The 21,495-nt window shown below is 37.9% G+C and overlaps 1 long non-coding RNA gene across 1 annotated transcript in view; it reads right to left on the bottom strand.

Annotated features, from left to right (window-relative positions):
• Positions 1–325: 325 nt before the first annotated feature.
• The window catches only part of LOC128077084 (uncharacterized), a 147,089-nt gene continuing 125,919 nt past the window's right edge, over positions 326–21,495 (bottom strand). Inside the window, exon 3 of the long non-coding RNA XR_008204822.1 lies at positions 326–448. This is a non-coding gene — a long non-coding RNA (uncharacterized LOC128077084). The remainder of the gene's footprint in view (positions 449–21,495) is intronic.

The raw sequence follows: 21,495 nt of genomic DNA, 5'->3' as shown, positions 1-21,495 counted from the left end.
AGGCCACTAACCAGTAAGCAACTAATCTCTGACAAAACATCAACATTTCTACCAATTTGAATACAAGAAAAAAGACTCACCCTAAGAATTCACCTTTACTTTACTGTATTTTCCAGCATTAAAGCTATTCCTCACATAACTGCTTCCGTGTGCCAGCTTCAAAGGTCACTGAAGTCAGTGCCCAATATCTACAGCTTTCTCTATCTATGCCAAGCTTTATTTGAACAATTAAACAGCCTATAGCAGAACGTTAAGAAGTGCCTGGTACAACATTACCAACAGCAGAAAACAAAATGTTGAAGGTTATTACCTGTTGGTGACTCAATCCCAAGAGCTTTCTTTGAAGGGAGGGAAAAAAGGAAAAGGCATTGCTCATGATAGTTTGATATCATGTCAAAGATGGCCTGAAGTACAGCAGCTCTTTTGTCACAAATAAGATGAAAAGCATCTGCAACACAAAAAGGTGGAAAGTATTTACTTAATGGAGTGTTCAGGACCAGATGAGATGAGGCCCTCAGCAACCTCTAGATCTGGAGGTTGGTGGCTCTGCCTGTGGCAAGGGGGTTGAAACTTGATGATCCTGGGGGTTCCCTCCAACTCAAGCCATTCTATAATTTTATGACATAATTTCTAAGTGCCTAATTTAGTCTTTTTTTTTTTTTTTTTTTTTTTTTTAAGATGTCTTAGCTATCTATGTGTTTTCAATAGACATGCACCAAGAAAATGCACTGTTCAAAAACACTCGATTTTCCTTGGAAATAGACATTACAGGTCTCATAGACAGCTAGGTAAAATTTCAAGGAAATCTGTTCTGGTGAACCCAGCACATTCCACGGAATCAACGATCAGAGAACTATGAAGATGGCTGGAAGATGATTTCCATCAAAATGCTCTTCCATTCATCACTGTTTAGCTACCTGGGTCAATGAGCAGCCTTACTAACATTACACTACAGCTGGAGATGGAGTTGATGGGTGCTAATTCAGGAAGAACCTGCCATTAATACCTACTGAATTTGATAACGATGTGTTTTGTCATGCGATTCAAACATAATTACATGTAAATAGTAGGAAAAAAGGGAAAAAAAAAGAAATACTAGATGTTCATAGAAACTGTAACATAAAGAAAGAAGTACAAACCACATTAAACATTGCACTGAATTAAAGAACAAAAGATGGAATTCTTCAGATTCTATAAATACAGAAGTCATGGAGGCATTATCAATGCCGATATATTTTGTGAAAACATGGATAGGGAAATAACCTGTGTTTTACTTCATAGATTTTTGCAAATTCAGCCTCTCACAAAAATGTTCATTGTCTATACACTCTATACTTCAGGAATATTGTTTTGCACTATTTCAAACATTTCTGAAGTAATTATTTAAAAGAAAAGTTGAAGAACTGCAGTTGTTCTTCTATCTTACAGCAAAATAAACCAGGTTAAACTTACAAGATTAAAAAATCCCTCTGAAAGCTAAAACCATACTAGGAACAAAAAGTGTCATTCAGACACTTATAGTTACACATATTTTAAACAAGGAGCAAAGAGCTACCACCTTTCTAAAAACATTTCAACTGCACCAAACCCAATGAGGGAATGTCAGGGTAAGAAGTGAATCTTGGGTCTGAACTCCATCCGTCCTCACTAAGACTCAGTAAAATTTATGAGGAGGAATGAGTCTTGGTTTTGCAGACTGAATGCTAAAAATATCAAGACTGGACACAATAAAAAAAAAAATCAAAGTAGTAGAAGGAAAAGGAAGCAATCAAGCCAGTCCCAAATAATAATAATAATAAAAAACCTGCAAAATAAACAAAAAACCACGTACATCTGATGTGGAAAGTACTTACATACAATGAACACTAAATCATTAATGCATAGTATTTAAGATTAGGATCACAATTTAAAGCTGAATCTGACTTTTGAAATGAATGCTTCCTTCCTAATAATCATCTTTTATCTCATTTCGTGACATAACCTGACCCTCAATAGAAATGTTTCAGTTATTTTGCTTGATATTTGCTCTCTGCCTGTTGTGTAGCATGACAAATGCAATGGAATTCAGTGCAACCAAACAATTCCAAACATTAAAATGAATGGTTTTTATTGATTTTCCTTTTGTCATATCTTTTTAATGGGAATAAGATCTATCGGCATGGACATATAACATTAGAAATAAAGAAATGAACAAAAAGCATATTTGTTATGTTTTATATATGTGTATACACACATAGGCATATATGTTTGTATATTTACATGTTCATATATCCATGTAAATTTGTTTATTATATATATACATAAGCAAAAGGTGTTTCTACCACTGTGTGCTCATGTCTTTCATGTCTCTGCACATACATACCTACACACACACACAGCCATTTCTCTTTGCTCATTGCCTTACCAAGAACTGCAGTGCTTCTACCAGTGAAAGTTTCCAAGTGCCAGCACATTTATTTCTGGATAAAAGAATCAGTTTGAGCTCCTGACCACTATTCTCTAACAAATAATTCTTTTTTGGCTGTAATTAAGACAGTTCTGAAAGACTGCTGGGATGTCTTAGTGGTCTGGAGAGCACTCCCCCCCTCCCCTGAAACAAAATCCTTTATCACGTTTTTGAATTAATTATAAAAGTTAAAAATTAAATCTTTCTTATGTCCCCCATAATAATCCTACCAGATCAGTTTTTGTCCATATTAATGGAGAACACATCCCTAGTAAGATTTAATTTCAAACTTTTATAATTATGGTTAAAATTAAATCTTACTGTGGCTGTATTACACATTAACATGAATGAAAGCTGGTCTAGGAGGATTATCAATGGTGCTCCAGCACAATTTATTTTTAACTTTTGCAATTAATTAAAATCTTTGGATAAAGATCTTGTTTTGGGGTGGGGGAGCCTTTATTAAGATGAAGCCCACAAAGCACTTCCATCATCATGCAGGGTATTGGAACCATGAAGAGAAAGGCTGTGAGCTTGAGATCATCCCATAAATCACTCATCGCTGGTGGAGGGATCCACAGTTCCCAGCTCCCTCTACTCTTCAGCAAGTGGCAGTGACACCTCAGCAATACTCAACTTAAGTGTGGGTATAACCTTGCATGACCTTGAAATACATCGCACAATGATTTTATAGTAACAATTCCCAGATTTCAATACCCTTTTGGAGCTTTGGGATGATTAAAGCCAACCCCGTGGGTTCTGCCATGTACCTATTGGAAGAAATAGATAGGAGAAATAAACTGGGAGAAATCCTAACAGGGATTTCCTTCAACTGCGACCAGTAGGATTTAAAACCACAACAACTTAAGCTTCCTCAGCGAAGTTTCTTCAGCCAATGGCTTTATTCTTCCATGATAAAGCACATCCTACTCTACTGAGAAGATATATTAAGCCAGAACACATTCAAGTTCTCTCTGACAAGCCAGTATGCCAAGTGCTCCACAGAATCTGGCTTTTATAAGTTTTGTTTACAATCAGTTCTGCTTTAGCACTGTTACATGCATTCCTTTTCAAAACAGATAAGATTCCTTTGAAGTATCTTTTTCAAATACTGGTTTTAGAGACAAATAAATGAAAAATGTAGGAAAGCAAGAAAAGACCATGCACAACGAGCAATGCTTCTACAGCCTGGCCCCAAATTAAATCTATGGGAGACCACTTGGCTGGCTGGAAGCACTGGGCTGGAACAAAGATGCTGGTCTCCCATATGGTTTCTTCAGTAATCAGGAAATGGGAACTTATCCGCTCTTTGTAAATATGAAAATATTTATATAGCATCAAAATTATCTGATTCCTCTATCACATTTTTCTTCTAAGACAAATTGCAGCGCTCAAAACTTTGGCTAACCTCATTCTCCCTCTGCAATTTGCTATAAGTTGCAGAAGGAAGAAATCTCAGTTATTGATGATATCTGGGGACCTGTGACTTTGTGTTTCCCAAGCAGTATCATCTGAAAAAATATGAATTGTGTGGTAAACCTAAGATGTAAGATGTGGTCTCATTTGGATGTAAGCAGAGGAAACCATATCCAGGTTGGAAAACCTAACAACACTATAATCAAAACACATTAATGATTTTGCACATTGACAGCCTGAAGCTTCTTCACCAACACCTGCATTCTGAATGAAATAATTTTATTTCCTTTTCGTTATATACTTAATTATCTATAGGAATTCACTCAATCAACTAAAGTTCCTTTAGAAGAAAAGACAGAAGCATCTCAACATCTCATTTTCACTTATTGTTAAGGACAGCATTACTGAATGTTGGAATGAAGGGAAATTACTTCATACTGCCAATAAATCCACAGACAGAAGGATATCGGGGGGCGAGAGAGAGAGAGAGAGAGAACATTTTCATATTTGTTTTCTCCAAATGAAGAAACTGAGGCACAGTACACAGAATCCATATTTGATATTTCCAAATGAAAACAAAATACCCACAACTTTGCTTTGCATAATTCAAAGAAGCAGATCTACAAAGAGGGAATAAAGAAGATCAAGGAAGCTTAGACTACTGAATCACTGCTATTTCACGAGCGGTTTTTGTGCTGCCTCCTCCTGATCTGCTGACACTTGAATTTTCAGGAGATGAGAACTGAGGTCTTTTACCACTTTCCCTCCTCTCTTAGACCACCGATACGCATCACCCCATGCAGTGCCAATAGGCTCAATTACCACTATAGTACACTGGAAGTAGCTACCTACATCTGAGCAAAGTACAATTTCAAACATGAAAATAAAACAGCAAGCAATTCACTTGTAGTGTTTCCTTCTATCCCTTGCATATTGACTTGTGCACTACCAAATAACTGAGAGCCACCGTTATTTACTCTGGGGTGTCCTGTAAGCCATGTCATTGTATTGAATGCTGATGAATTTTCTGGGAATAATTTGAAATGTTTCCCATTGAACTCTAGACTTACCATCTCAAGAAGAAAAAAATAATGTTTCTACCACACATTTTATTAAGCCCTTTAGGTCCTTTTACAAGAGAGGAAATACCAATTAACGTATAATTTAGCAGAACAAAATATTATCCCATTTCAACCAGTACCCACTTCCTTGAAGTTTATTCAAGCATTAATAACCATTTAATGCAATTTAACTACACTGAGGTATCCGTTACATTAATATCATATATCCATCAGGAAATTAGAGTTTTGTCTCTATGAATTTTGTATTACAAGAAAGTCTTTATAATTTTATTCTGCACTTTATGGTGGCTAATTTAAGTTTTAAAATGGTTCAGATAGCTTCGCAGTCTCTCTCTTGCACAGAGTAATATGATGAACAAATTGTTACTGATGTTAAAAGATCATGAACACATCATTTATTAAATGAGGCTGGAGAGATAAGTTTGAAGGAATAGTGCATTTCCCATACAGTCTCTGTGTTTTTAGGAATGCGTACCCAGCCATGGGAACAGCCTCCATAGATCAGGATGCACAGGGGCTACAAAGCACTGGGCTCTGGAGGAATTGAAACACATTCAGAAAAGAGGCACAGCACCAGTAAGAATTGAATCCTCCACTTAAAGAACCTTCCTTCCCACTTTCCAATAATCTTTGGGCTGCAAGTGTAATTAGAGAAGGATTTCCCCAAGCCACCTGGTTTGGGGACTGTGAATCAGAAATGCCCACGAGAAAAGCTGAGGTTCTAAAGGGAACTCAAAGTCAAACAGCAAATCCTTCTAAACTTCTCAAATGTGGGATGAGCACTTGTATGAACAGTTCCTCTGATGTTTGCTCAGAGGTTACTTCACCATCCATTTGTTAGTCTTTTTTTAAACTTACAAGGTGCTATCAAGCAAAGCCTTGACATTTTGTCAAAAAAATACACAGCACCTGAAAACAACCAGACAAATTCAGAGATGATGGCGTTATCTAGTGATTGAAAAACGTTTCCTGTTTAAGACTGGACTGATATTTAGTGTTCAATTCAGTATGGATTTTCTCTGAAGTTTTGCACATATCACTTCATCTTTCCTACCCCAGTTAAACAAGAACAAGTAGAGTGATTTTGCTTCTTGTATATTTGAGAATGCGAAATAATTTGCTAAATAATATTCATAATAAGAATTTGCTACACTACACATAAATATATACATAAATTAAATATGGATATGAACATACATAATGAAAAATGTATACAGTATACATGTGCATAGCAAAGTGGGCAATAAATCTTCATTCTGGATGATACTGTTATTTACTAATTACAGAACAGCTCCTCTTGCTTTTACAAACTGCTCCACTCTGGAAGTAGTATAACTCCTTTTGAACAGGAAATTACTGCTCAGCCTACAAATGCTTTTGCATGGAAACATTGACAAGAGATGCACTAGGTACAGCACCAGGTATTCCCAACACTGTCTACAGCTCTCCTCATAGTTATGAACTAGGCAGTCCAAGGGAAGAATCTTTTCTATAGTACCTCTAAATAAATGAATCATGCTAGAAAACATCACTCCTTTTATGTCTCACCATACAAGACAAGTATCTAGAAGCTTGCAAAGCTCACCAGTCACCAAACACATTAACAACATAACACTGCTACTCCCATAATTTTCCTGCAGTATTTACAAATACACGCTGAAGAAATACTTCACTGCTTCTCTTCGTTGCTTTCTCCCAACCCAGTATGTTTTCCTGTGTCAGAAAAGTTCAGATTCTGAGATGTATTTTCCTGAAGGTGCATTTCTCAGTCACCTGCACACATAAATGAGACGGCAGAGCGATAACAGAGTTATATTTCCACAGAGTACAGAGAACAGAGTTTAGTTATATAACTAAATTTCTTTCACTGACAGGATCACTATAGAATAAAAAAACCTGTCAAATAGTTGATACGAATCTCCTCCTTGTTGTGCCTTTTGGCATCTATGGATAATTAAAGAAGCCTGAAACTGCTACTTCGTCAAGTTCTTCCCATTATTTAGTTATTTAATTTGTCTGGCAGGCCTTGGTCTTGTTAAACTTTGCTATTGGAGGGAAGAAAAAATAGGCCCATATATTTTATAATTCTAAAAGTGTTTGGTTTTTTTTTTTTTTTGCTAGAGGGAATGGGCAAAAGTCTTTGGTGGAATATTCAGCAGCTCCACTGCACAGCTGGGTTTAGGACTTGGAGAAATTGCACCATTTAGGTGCTATAAACCCATTGTTAATTTGTTGGTGACCCGTGGTACTAATGACAGAGATGGATCGAATACCTTCAGCATTTGTTTGAAAGCAGTACAGGGTGAAGTGATACAGAAGAGCAGTGCAGGGCACTCAGAGCAAGCATGAGGCTGGCATTCTCTTCATCTACATTACAAGATGGCATTACAATAGAAAAATATGCCCCTGAAATCCCCCCTTCTGTGCCTATTTCAGAACACAAAGAGAAGAAAATGGATTACCAATATTGCGTCTGTTGCACAGACTTACAATAGCATAAAAAAAGTAACTGTTGTAGTGAAACTCTGAAACAAAATGTTTATCGCAGCAGAAGCTCCTAGCTAAGATCTAGTTACCCATCTTATCTGTACGACCAGCTTGGACAACTCTACCTAACCACTCGAAGGAGTGAGCATACAGATCACCCAGCCTCTGTTTTAACCACCAAAGAAAAATCAGAAGTGCTATAGATGTGAGAGAAACAGGAACAATCCTGTAATGCAAGGATACCCTACTCTACCCCATTTTTCCTTACAGAACTTCAGCAGAACTGTAGCCTATTTCTCAGTCCTGCAGCGTGTCTGCATCCGGGGTCTGTGCTCCTCACACAAGAACCTTTTTCACATATACTTAACATAGTTAAGGGAGAAAAAAAAATCCAGAATTCCTCATAAAAACATTCACAGTATTTGCATACATCAGTAATCCCACACCATACCGCTACTCTAAATTAGTGAAACGATATGAAAAGCTTTTAAACAATCATCAATTAATGTTTCAAACTGCAGATCGTGTTTGTTGCATACGCAGTCATTTATTGCAATGCTATAGCTAAAACATCTGTGGGAGAAACTTGATATTTCATGAGATATAAGAGAGTATGTAGTCAAAGTAGTGTACTTCTCCTACAGGGTTAAAAACAAAAAGTCTGGCTTGGGAAAAACCAATACTCAAAATATCACAAAGCAAAATTATGTCTTTGGGATACACAATATATTGCACTGAAGTGCAGTGTCATTAGCTCATATAAGACTATTTTAAAATAATATCAAATCATGCTTTTATTTTTCAAAGATTCTACTGAGAAAAGTACAGGTGAGAAAGAGACTGTTTTATGAAAGATATAGTTTCAGCATAACTTAATGTCACAAACTGCAGATTCCAATTCCAATAAAATCCACCCGTGAACTTCTAGCCAGAGCTCCACATGCAAGAAAAAGCAGTCAGTTTACACAGCTTATACTGTTTAAAATGGCACATCAATAGAAGAGGAAAGACAAATCAGTGAAGGGAGTTGAAAGATAGAAGTGATATAGAAGAACGAATATCATTGTTCCTGCAACTATTTGAAATTATTTCTAAGTAATATGCTGTTTTTCCTCTTCAGATCTATTGAGCAACGAGTGACACAAGGACAAGCTCATGAAGTTTCAGTCTAAAGCAATCTTCACTGCTAACACAAATTATAAATACTATGTGCCTTTTGTCAATTGCATTCTTCAATAATCTAATTGTATCATGCTAATGGGACCTGGGTTGGGAAAGGCACTGAGGTTCCCATGCCCCAGGTCAGCAGAGACTGAAAGCATCATGCAGCAGATGTGCTTCATCTCAAGAGCAGGGCAGCTGCACTGTGTGGTCAACCCAAGGAGCACTGGCTATGTAGGCAGCCGTGTACTTGACATCTTGCTAGAGGTACATATATGGATATATTTTAACCCTGTGTTTGCTTTATCTGAGCAACTTCTTTGCACATCTTCTCATCCTCCATTTACTTACAGAAAGGTGTAAGGGCAGCTCTGCATGAGTTGGCTGAATACTATTTGTTCTGCAACAATCATTTTATTAAACTGTATTGCATTCCTAATTATTTAATGTTTGTAAAATATAGTCCAAATTTATCTGTAGAATCCCTGTATAATGCTCAGTGACACAATCAGAGGTTACAGCATTTGATTGAGAAGACAGAATAGAAGTGAAAATTCCAATTTATTGTAACAGACAAAAAGCCAGAGGATAAAATACAGCTTTCCTTCAATGCTAGTTGTTTTGTTTGTTTGTTTGCTTATCCTGTTCATCGCTATATTTATGAAAATCACAGAATATAGAAAATTTACCTTATGGAAACAAAAAAGCATATTTTTTCCTACAGTGTTTCATAAATTATCTGTTCTATTGATGCTCTATTCTGCAAGTCAAATAAACAAAATACTGCAATATGGAAACATATGGCTTAGTCACAAATTTCATCATTTAATAATTCTACATCCGACTGTTTTCAAAGATCTCATCTGACCCACAAGTGAAAGCCAAACTAAATAAATTCTGGAAAGAAATGACAGAAAACATCAACAAAAACAATCATCTCAACTGAGGACTCTCCTTATTATTGGGATTTTGCTTGCTTGTTTTTAAATATGCCTTTAAATCTGAAGATTGAGAATGTACCGGGGGAGCAGATGATTACAAAATTCCAACGTTTCAAGATAAGAATGACCTTAGACTTATCTATTCTGAGCTACATATAAGCCAGGCCCACAGAAACTTACACAGTAATTTACTACAAACCTCCAAACATTAGTAAGCTGTAACAGTGAGCACTGACAAGGAGTAGGAAGATGTCCAAATTGGAGCTGAGCATTCCCCATATCAGCCCGCTCCAAGTAACTCCAGCCCAATGGCCAATCATGAAAGTTTTCTTAAGGAATCAGATGAAGCTACGAATCCCAAAGTGTTTCACTCCTTTAACTGGCTTACACTTCCATATAAGTGAGGTTCAATAAATCTTAATTGGAGCTTAAGAAAATTTAATCAGAGAAGGAGTTTAAGTACTTGGTTCAAGGAGAAAATGTTTGTTCGTGGAGCCTGGCTGTTTGAATTTCTTCCTTCCACCTTCACTATTGACAACCTGTTTTGTACTGATGAAACAGCAAAGCACGGATAAGAAACCAAAGATTCAATGGGTGAGAAATCAAAGACTCAATAGGCTATTTCTTCTCACTGCAGAGCACTGTGGGAGAACAGAACGATGCTCACATCCGCAGTTCTGCTGCAGCTGTATCAGGAGTTACAAGTTATGAGTTCCCAAACTTCTCTACAATTGCTTTTATAATCTCTTTCTTTTAATATTCACTTTTTAGGCTATAACTTTAAAATTCTCTCTAAACCTATTGAGAAGCAGGAAAATAAAAAGCAAGCAATCCAGGGATTTTACACTAAAAGCTATAACTCTGCAAGTTTTTGGGAACTGTTCTACCGCTAAAAAAGCAGAAGGGAGAGAAAGCTGAAATTTAAGTTGAAGGGAAATAGACCTTTTGTTGAATATATTTAAGAAAATGCATTGATATGGAACTTCTTAGTGTGCTTTCTAAATTCTTCACATTGCATGGCATGATTCACCACTTCTGTTTTCTTTCCATGGCTTTGAGAAGTTTCCTTTGGAGACATTGCCCGTAGTTTCCTCAGGCGTGTGAATGGGATTTCTCTTTGCTAGATAGCTCTGCTGTGCATTCTCCTCTTAGCAATAACCCTCTATGAAACATCCTCAGGTGCTAAGTAGTTAATGTAGCTGAGATCTGGGGTACTTGATCCTATTTTTAACACAAGGGAAGAATTAATCCCTTAGTCACTAGCACTTCGAGTGTGTTTGTTCAGGAGTATGGGGTGCATCTATCTCTTCTTTCCAAAGAAGAATTATGCTTCTTGGAAATCCAAGAAGTTTGTTTCCTGGGTGTTTTATTTAAAACTTTTGCCATATTCTTCCTGCAAGTCCTTCAAGTTCACTTAAAACATTTTTTGGCTTCTTTACAACATTTTTAGCAGTGATGCACGGCCATAAGCAGCTGGTGTCCAGTAGCCAAATGGATTTGATGATGTTGTCTGGAGACGTGACTTTTTTTTTTTTGCCATCTGAATGAATTTTTGCTCTTTCTGCCACCTCCACAGGACTGTCTCACACTTCATCTCATCATTAGACTATATGCATCACCTTTGTGATAATTGCTACTGACAAAATATACTATACTACTAGACAAAATACTATACTCAGTAATGTTAAAATGGTTCCCATGCACCCACCTCCATTTCAAAGCTCATTATCCACAGTCACGAATACACTGCTAACACCCAGCTCTGCAGGAACTGCTTTGAAGCTGTAACCCAGTGTGGGTCCTGAGGAAATTGAATATCAAGGAAGAGCAGACAAAAGTTTCATAGAAGAAAACAAACCAGGCAGATGATACACATATGTTTTAGTTTATCAAGCAGATGCAATTTAAATACTCTCTCCCTATTTGGGGCTACTCGTTCCCATCAACATCTCGAAACCACAAATGGGAATACAATTTTGTTGCTTTTTTTCTTTCTAGAACATGCACGTAGGGAGAAGTGATCAATTGCTGCTACACAATTCATCTGGTATTTCCCTCAACAAGGAGTCTGTGTGCCTATAATCAGCTGTACATGGACAGTAAGTCTAATGCTTCCAGGAAGAGCCTGATTCACTCAGCATACCCCAACAATGCAGGCATTGCTTGAGCAGCAGGTTGGGCACTTCCTGGAAACACAAGCCTTGCTGCACTTACTCTCTGCAGATGGTATTTCTAGGATGCCCAGACATCCACTGGCCCTTTTGATCTATGGCTCTTCTCCAGCCTTCAGACATCCAGAAGTCCTGAACAAATGTATTTTAGTCATTGAATTTCATATAGAAAAAATTCTAAAGTGGAAAAACAAACAAGAAAAATACATATATAAGAAAATAGAAATCTGAGGAACATATGCTAGCCCTGCGTTCTTTGGGTTTCTGAACAAGGAAAGAGCAGTAACTTGTAACTGTTTTTGCAAGACAGTGATTGTCATCCTGTTAAAACCATGGAAATCTCTCATAAACAAAGAGATCAATGAGAAACTCAAGTTGAAGGAAGTGAAATGAGACAGAAAACAGAAAAGGGAATGAAAATAACGAAGTATCAACCTCAGTGCTATGCTCTTGGTTTGGAGAGAAAGTACTGAGAAAGTTCCTTAAGTTTTTTTTAACCATTAGATTTTTCATTTATAACTTTCTAAAAAAAGGTAGGAGCGTGGTAAAGAACTCTGCTGTTACAAAAGGTAACAGACACCATCTATACAGAGAAAGGTAATAATATTTCCTAAGTAGTATAATACAATGCTGGGGACCAGATCAATACAAGTGCAATTAAACACAGAACAAGTTCAACCTGGGACATTAATAGGCAAAGCAGTAGCATATGAGGAACATGACAGCTCAGGATAGCAGATAGGTAAATGGAGATGTGTTAAAAGAGGAAGGTAATGTAAGCACAGATAGAGATGGGCAACACGCCGCTGGCAGTGGGTTTGGGCTAGAAACCAGAAGTACCTAAGCATGAGAGGAACATCATTCCTGCACAGCACTCATTGCGCTACACAAATGCTAGGGAAGTGGAAGGAAACAAGGAGTTTCAGGATGCAGGCTGATAAATTTAGGGACATGGTTTTACAATGTGATGATTAACAGCTGTCAAAGATGGAGTCTAAGCTCAGATTTGAATAGATACCATCAATCCCTGATTACCTCAAAAATCTGTTTTAAAAGGTCAGGAGAAAAGGAATAAAGCTTGCAGCACTTTCCTGGGAGGACAGAATGGGGCTGCAGAGAAGGTTAGAAAACCTCATCAAGGATAAAAAGCAAGTCTTCTGCGCATAAAGAGGTTGGGCAAGAATCTTGAAACTCGGTCTAACGCTGCTGACTGTACATCTTTGCATGATAAGGACCAGATGGAAAGCTCAGAAGTGCCTAGATGAATTCACTTTCAAATTGCAATTTAGCATTAATTATGCTCAGAAAGCTGCCTCAACATTGACGTTTGTATTACAAAATACTACAACATGAATATGTCTACGTAAAAGTTTATAATCAAATCCATGCAAACAACTTAAATATTGCAATGATGTAAACAGATTAAAGATATGATTTTAGATTAGTATGTGGGTTTGCTGTAAAACATTTCACCATTATGCCATGTGTGATTTTTCTGCTTAACTGCAATCTACAAAAATGCTGTAATAACACAGCTTTCTGATTAACCAAACAACTAATAACTGAGAAGACGTAGTGACTAGCTATCATCCTTATGTAAATAAGGAAAGCTTATTTTTGCTCACTAATAGCCGCACATAACAATGAAATGCTTTTAATAAGTTTTAAGAGGATAAGACCAAGAAATCAATTTGGTGAATGCCCTTCTCAATGACCGCACACCATGTCTACGGCTGTACCATGACATGTTTGCATTGTTATTTGGCTGTAAACAAAATGAAAAGATCTGTCATTGAAATTTAAACAGAGAGACTGGTTACATAAACTGAAACATTCTCAGCCCCAGTACAGTACTATCAACAGTCTGAAGAGACTGTACAGCTAAACAAAGTTTGGGGATGTTTTTGGATAGGGGAGAAAGATTAATAACCAGAAAATAACTCTTGGCTCCCGTTATAAACTCTTAGGAATATAATTTAAAATTTGTGTAAATCCAAAGATTGATGTTCAAGCTTATGAAATAACCATTTTTCCACAGTGCTGAAATACACACCCACATGGAAACAAATCTTTTTCCTAGCCAATTTTAACAAAATATAGTGCTTTTACCAAAAAAAGCAAATTAAATAAATCTGACCTATTTGTTCTCCCAGATAATTGTAACTACGGTCAGCGAACAACAAATCTTCTATAAATGGTCATCTTTCCAAATTACGCTGGCTTCAGAACGCGCTTGATTAATTGCACAAACACTGCATGCCTACAAATGCTGCTCATCTGCGGGGACCAGCAGAGGATGCCCAAAACATTCCCGATAGTCACAAGAGAAGATTTCTCACTCTGTTTGTGTTTGTTGCAGGTAAACAATGTCGTGCTTCATCACAAGACCTAGCAACTCCTATTAGTCCCAGACAGAGTACTTGTCTTGCCCTAAATGGAAAGATTGGATCTAAGAGGGGAAATTTAGATTAGATGTTATGAACAAATTCTTTACTGGGTCGTGAGGCCCTGGCATGGGCAGACAGTTGTGAATATTCCATCCCTGGAGGTGCCCAAGGCCTGGGCAGCCTGAGCTGGTAGAGGACAAGAAGCCCACAGCAGGGGGTTGGAGGTCAATGATCTTTAAGTTCTCTTCCAGTCTAAGCCATTCTATTAGGCAAATAGTACAGCAACATCTTAAAGATTCTCTCTTCTGTTAGGAGAAACATGGCTTCTGACTGCTTTTGTGCTAGCAGCACGACAGAGGGAGGTGAGCAAAGCAGGGATCCAACCAGATTTTGACTCCAGTCCCTGTGGTCACAATGTTGGAACGTGGTGGTCAGGAGCCAATCTGGGGTTCATTAAAGCCAAGGATGGTCTCCACAACCTACAGGCTCACAAAATCTACATGATAAAAATCAACATTGTGGTCACCACATGCAAAATACGTACAACAAAAAAACCACTACTCACAGGCATAACTGAAGAATTTCACAGTACAAACTGAGCTCTGGAAATAAGAACAGTGAATGGGGGGCTAAGCAAACTCTTCTGTAGTATCTAGCTTCTTGAGTGGAACGCAACATAAATTCATAAATTAACTTTTAGAAGTGACACACTATTTGAAAATGATCTTTAAAACGTTATCCCCACAAGTCCATCAAACGTACATCAGTTATTGTGATATGTAGCAACTCTGAAAACAGCATTTTTGCCTGAGATCAGCAGAATGGCTAAATGGATATTTTCCCTGGTTACAGTGAAGTAAAAATAGTACCCAGATAAGCTGCAGAAACCCATCCAACCACGCTCTTCCTTCACTTTCAGAAGGAAGAGCTATCCTGTTATAAATGCCAAGAGAATAGCATCTGGGAGATGGAGCTGATAAGATGCTGTGCACAGATAAACAGGATAAACAACTTCCAGTAAAAAACCAAGACCGATGCTCTATAAATGTTTGTAATCTGGATCAGACACACGACAAGCGTCACAGACCAATATTCCCCTCCCCTTCTAGCAAAAGGTAAAGCTTCTTGAGCTCAGCAAACCTGAGAAACATCGAACCAAGTCCTGGCTTGTTCCAGTTCTGCACACCTAATCTATGATGTATCTATGATGAATGGCCCTCTTCATGGCACATCTCTGGTTCCCCGTTCTTTCCTTAATACTATATCAGAGTTCTGTTTAATACCAAAAAACACTTGAGAATAAATACATCTATCTTCTATATAGGAAGTTCCACACAAATGTGCGCAAGAACTTCTTCATAGTGAGGGTGATGGAGCACTGAAACAGGCTGCCCAGGGAGGTGGTGGAGTCTCCTTCTCTGGAGATGTTCAAGACCTGCCTGGATGCCTACCTGTGCGACCTGCTGTAGGGAACCTGCTTTGGCAGGGGGGTTGAACTCGATGATCTCTGGAGGTCCCTCCCAACCCCTACAATTCTGTGATTCTGTGCTTCTATCCACTCAGTCAACCACATCAGAGGAAACACATGTTAATAACACAAGATATGTGGCTTAGAAATAATAGTTAAGTTTAAAATAGCAAAAGAGGTTTTAGGGTTTGTTGGGATTATTTTCCTCCTACCAAAAGGAGTGAAAACTTTCTTCACCATAAGACATAGAATGAGCAAGATAGCAAAATCCTTATGTTTTAGAATAAAAAATAAAAATAAAATTTAAAAAAAAAAAAAAAAAACAAAACCTTGCACTGTAATTAAAACAACTTTCTTTTTAAGGTATTAAAATCCCCATATTAATTGCCCATGGTATGTGGAAAAAGGGAAACTATTCCACCAGCTAAGCCAGTCCGTCATAACACAAAGTTAACAGAAAGTTGCTGCTTTGCAGAATTCAACGTTAAAACGTTACACATGGACACAGCCCAGATTGACAGCACAGCCTGGAATGGTGCCAAACAGAGCAGCTATGATTTATTAGGCCTGCAGCACTTAATCCAAGAAATAGAAAGGACTTACATGACAGATGAGCATAAATGCACTATTGGGTCAGACATCCATTCCTTAATAAATAAATAAATAAGCAGGGACTAAACCAAGATACCCTATAGCCTCACAATGCATTAGCGTATCAGAGCTTTCCTGCAATACTTTGACATGTCTGAGTTTTAAACAGTGATGGGATGCTTTTTTTTTTTTTTTTAAACCTAACTAAAAAAAAAAAAATACATATTTACCAAATCCCATCACATCATACTGCCCCTCCCAGATAACATCATCATGGATAAGAAAACATTTATAAAGAATTAGGACAGAGGCTGAAACCCTAACTCTACCAAAGTCAATGAACAAGTTCATGTTCTCATTGTGCTAAACCCTCTTTTCTTCTATCTAATAGAAGGGTGAAGGAAGAGGGACCACGTACACCATCCTAGCAGACACCAGAATCATAGGGCCAGCTAATCTTTAAATTTAAGTGTAGTCTGACTTAACACAAATACTTAGCTTTGTGTAAGCACCTCAATTATGCTCTACCAGTCTTCTTCTTAAAACAGTAATGATTGAGCCACACTGCACTTATTTCTGCAACTTTGGGAAGATGTTAATAGGAACACTTTTTATTCTCTTTACGACTCTTCTTGGCAAATTCATGAACTACTGTACTTTGGTGTGTAGTCACCTGAAACCAAATAATTTTTTTCCTTCCCCTAATGTATTGATAAATCATTTTCAGCACATAAATTTCCTCTTATCATAAAAACCTGACCAGAAAGCAAGAAAAGGTACACTGGGCAGCTACACACGGACTGGTGTGCTTTGATAAAGCTGAACAAGCTGCAAAAGGGAATATTGTTCCTTTAATGGAATGACTGAAATGGTGCTTAAAACAGATTGGGCTGACAATTTTTGCAACCTTGGTGTCTCCTCCAAGATTTACAATGGCACAGCTCCCCTTTTTAGCAAATTAAACCTTGTGTCAAGGCTTAAAATTAAATCCAAACTTCTTTTCTTCTCTGTACAGAAGGAACAAATTGGCACCACATGCTGATAGTCAAGGAGTGCTGATGGGAAACAGAGTGAAGTGAGCGCCCTCCAACCTGGAAGGCGTCACTAGTCAAAATCAACTGGGATAAACAGTCAATTCCACTTAAAGTTTGACATCCAAAGGCTTGTAAGATAGAAACATTCAAATATAAGAATTCTTCTGTACCACACAAACCTGTCTGGGTGCCAGCACTTAAACTTTCTGTGCTGTGCAAGCACTTTGTGGAAATCTGTCTTTAGTACAGTTTGATGTTATAAGATCCTGTTTTGCCAAAGTCTGTTTAGTTTGTTCCAGAGGGAAAAAAAAAATACAACAGAGACCAGAGCGTGTGAGCAGCAGTGACTCAATAACAGATTGCCTCCCGTAACAAATATTCAGGATTCTCTTTAACAACATCTTAAAAAAAAAAAACCTCAAAAAAGATTGACCAGATAAAATAAAAGGGTATTCCTAAGGATGGTCATGTGAATGGCTTCTCCCTGGATATAAGAATTGTGAAAAACACATCTGACACCTGCATATACAGTCATAACAACAGCTTATCAATCAATGCAGGTAATGTTTCCCAGTAATGAAATGAGCATCTACGTGCACCATTTCTTTCTCCCTCCCAAGGAGAGGGAGGGAGTTAATACTAAAATACTGAATCTTACAGCACAAGTATCATTTCTAACAACCCTGTAACAATTTAAACAGCAATTTTAACCAGACCCTCAGGTGAGGGCCAGGCTATCAGGGCCTCCACCGAGAAAGCGAATCACCACATAGTCTCACTAAGCACCCAAATTCTACAGCAAACACCATAGCGACTCATTTTGCACTGATACATAAATATTTCATGGGGATCTTCTCATGACACCAAGCTCATTTCAGATGGCAGACACAACATCAGACAGGGTTATACTGCAACGTGCAACCATGCTGACGATTTGCATGACTTACTGGGAACTTTTATGTCATACAGCATTTCTCAGCTCAAGTTTCATTTCTGTTTCGCAGTTCACCTCTATGTTTAGATAGTAATTATGGTTGTGACATTCAGTGACAGAAGCCAGAAAATTCCAAATTAGCAGAGACATACTCTGTCCATTGTTTGAATGTGCTCAGCTGGTTTTGCTTTACTAATACCACCAAGACAGAAATTTTCATTTCCCAAAGACAGAAACTTCTGGCAAGGGGTTACAGAGTGAAATAAATCTTATTCTTGGAAGAGATTTTTGTTTGACACCTGAATCATTTCTGCTGGTTTCTCTCCTTTTTTCCTTCTTCAAATGGAGTCTTAGAAGTCTAAGCCAAAATAGAGTCTTAGAGCTATCACAACAAAAGCTCAGCATCCAATTTTTCCTTCCAAATATACTCTCTTTCTAAAACATATCAACAAAGCCATAGCCTTATTAGCCTTTGCAGAACTGAGAAGAAGGCTTGCCACAGTAAGGAAAACGTCTCAAACATTTTGATATGCAAAGGCTTTCTGAGAGGTTAGGAAGTGAAAGTATCACAACATATACTTTAAGAGCTTACCATTTCTGATTAGCAAGTCTTAAGATAGGTATGCTTCATTTTCACTTATAACAGATTAGCAAATACTAAATATATCTGACATCAGCAATAAAACTATACACTAAAACCGTGAATGAAGTTTTTTTCTGCTGTGCACCTTTCTTTCCAACTCAGTTTACTGTTTTATTTCATATATTCCCTTCCACTTTTCTATGTACAAATAAGAAATATCCCCTTTATACATTTAGATATACACATTATACGTCCCATTTTCCTTAATGTGGAGTGAACTTGAAGATGGATTATCATCAATACTGCCATTTCACACTTATTATAATACAGTACATTAAGAAAATGTTTTTTCATCATACAAAAGAACTCTACACCTTTTAATTTGCAATTCTAGAATATGCACTGGATTTTCCAATCTCTTAAGTCCCAATCCCTGTGTTTACTGGAATTGACTGGAAATTTGCCATTGACTTCAGCACATGCAGGTTTACAGTTTTGGCTTATTGGATTAATTCCAGCACAATACTATTGTATCTGTTGGGTTATATCCCACAGGAATTTGGCCCACAGCTTCACTAATTAGTATCTGCTATGATAGGACACTGAATCCGCCAAAGCTTTGAAGTGGATCTGCTGAAACCATCACCTACAGTGAGATCCCCAAAGACTAAAAGGCTTTTAAAGCGAGAAAGCCAGGCTTTATTTGAATAAAATTAGAAATTTAACTTTCAAATAGAGGAAGCTCAAAGTGACTGGGGAGGGCGGGCTGAAGTAGGGAGGCTTCTGCACAACTTTCTGCCCGTGCCCTTGCACACTGATCCTTGCTTGTGGGCTTTAATTTATCTGACTCAGTCACTTGCAGGAAATTTTGCCTAATTCTCTCTTTCCTACAAGAATCCTCCCTGCCTTGGGACCTGCCCGGTGCTTTCCACGCCTCACTGCTCTCTGCATTTGTCTCTTAAACCTACAGAAATCCTTTCATCTCTGCAATCTGCCAGAACCATCCCACCCCAAAATCTCAAAATATGTCTTTGGGTTATCAGTCAGGACCAGAAACATGCAGTCATCTGTATGTGTTACCCCTTCCCTCTGGGAGTGCAGACCAGCGTCTCCTGCTGAAATCCTTATGAACATCACCATCCCTGCACAAATACTGCATCACTGCCATCATCTTTTTGTTTAATGTGGACAACATTAGCACATACCACTTAGGTATGGCTTGAGTTCCAGTTCTTACTTCCAGTGAGGCTTGCCTTAAATCCTGCGTGCATTTTCCTATAAGTCTCATCTAAATGACAGTTTTTTGGTATAGGAGCATTCCCCAAGGACACCATCATTTTGTACCTCTGTACCAGGAATATAATTTTCTCAGCACTTGAGAAACAGTATTTGTGTTACAGAATGCTGCAGCAACATTCCTTAAGCGGTGACCACTTTGATCACACCACTCCTTTTCCTTCCTCACCTCTTCTGTCACCACCAGCATTTTCATGGACTTCAATAACCTCCTGTTTCCAAATCACCATAAAAAAAAAAAAAAAATAAATAAATAAAAATAAAAAATTCTGCCTCTAGTCTATGACTGAGTCCAACTTCCATCACATATTTGCTACATTTTCAAAGTCTCAGCTCATTTTTTTCCAGCTACCTTCCTGCCCCCTGTTCCTCCCCACTCCTCAGATGTCCTGGCAAACATCTTATTAATAGCCAATCCATCTAGGGGGAAAACAAGAAGAAAGCTGGCTAGTCTTTGATTGCAGAATTGTTGAATACTTCTTCTAACCTACAGGGATGTCTTTTTACCTTTGTTACATTATTAGTTTTAACAACTGTATTATTTATTTTTGTTGCTTTTCGTTCTGTAATTGTTAAAGATCCATTAAACAACAGTAACTGAATAATTTCAGATGATTTCTTTGCCTCTCTTTACACCCAAGAATCAAGAATTCACTAACAGCTTAATTAAAACAGATAAACTGAGAAACATGTTAGTTCCCCTGAGAGATTTACGTACACATCTGATATTTTCAGAAGAATAACTGATGGGAAAAAAAAAAAATAATAATTGTATGTAATGTTATAATTTTCACTTTTTTCTCTTCAGTAGAGAGCACTCTGGCTTTCCACCCAGATCACAGACCTAACCCACACCCAAGGAGGTCACTAAGGTTCTGCTGAGCATCAAGTGTTTTTCATTTTTATCTGGACTGATTTCAGGGAGGACTTCCTCAAGCTTATAAACTGAGGGCCCCACACTTCACAGTCAGACTTACTACTCCGAAGTTTTAAGACCAAAGGGAAGGCAAACTCACATTCCCATGTTCATCTCTGCAGTCCAGCAGTGAAGGCAAGATCCATTTTGAAGAGGGGAGATATTACAGGCTGCTGTCAGCAGACATGAAGCTCAGGAGTTGCTCCATGTTTCTAGGAACTCCTGCTATGCTCAGTACCAGCACAGCATGTAATGGTTATTATTGACACCTGTCATGGGCAATGCTGTCACAAGCTCAGTCCTGGTGTTCATTCAACCCACCACAGCCCACTCAAGTAGGAGCGTTGCTTTCATAGACAGGTTTCTACAGATATCAACAGCAGCAAATAATGCTCCTGACTTGGAAGTCCACCAGACTGATCATATCTTGATCCCACCACACCACACAGCTTTTAACTTGAAATCTCAGCCTGGCCCTAGAGAACCTCTTGACAGGTCCTCCTCCTCATCCAAGTGCTGTGTAGGAGCTCCCTCCTGCTACATACAGCCGATGGCATAAAGATCTGAGCTAAAAAGTCTTTA

This window comes from Tympanuchus pallidicinctus, unplaced genomic scaffold (genome assembly GCF_026119805.1).
Source record: "Tympanuchus pallidicinctus isolate F22 unplaced genomic scaffold, pur_lepc_1.0 scaffold15, whole genome shotgun sequence".
In the NCBI taxonomy this organism is placed as follows: Eukaryota; Metazoa; Chordata; class Aves; order Galliformes; family Phasianidae; genus Tympanuchus; species Tympanuchus pallidicinctus.
Note: the sequence above shows the minus strand (reverse complement) of the source record. Positions and strands in the feature narration are given on the sequence as shown.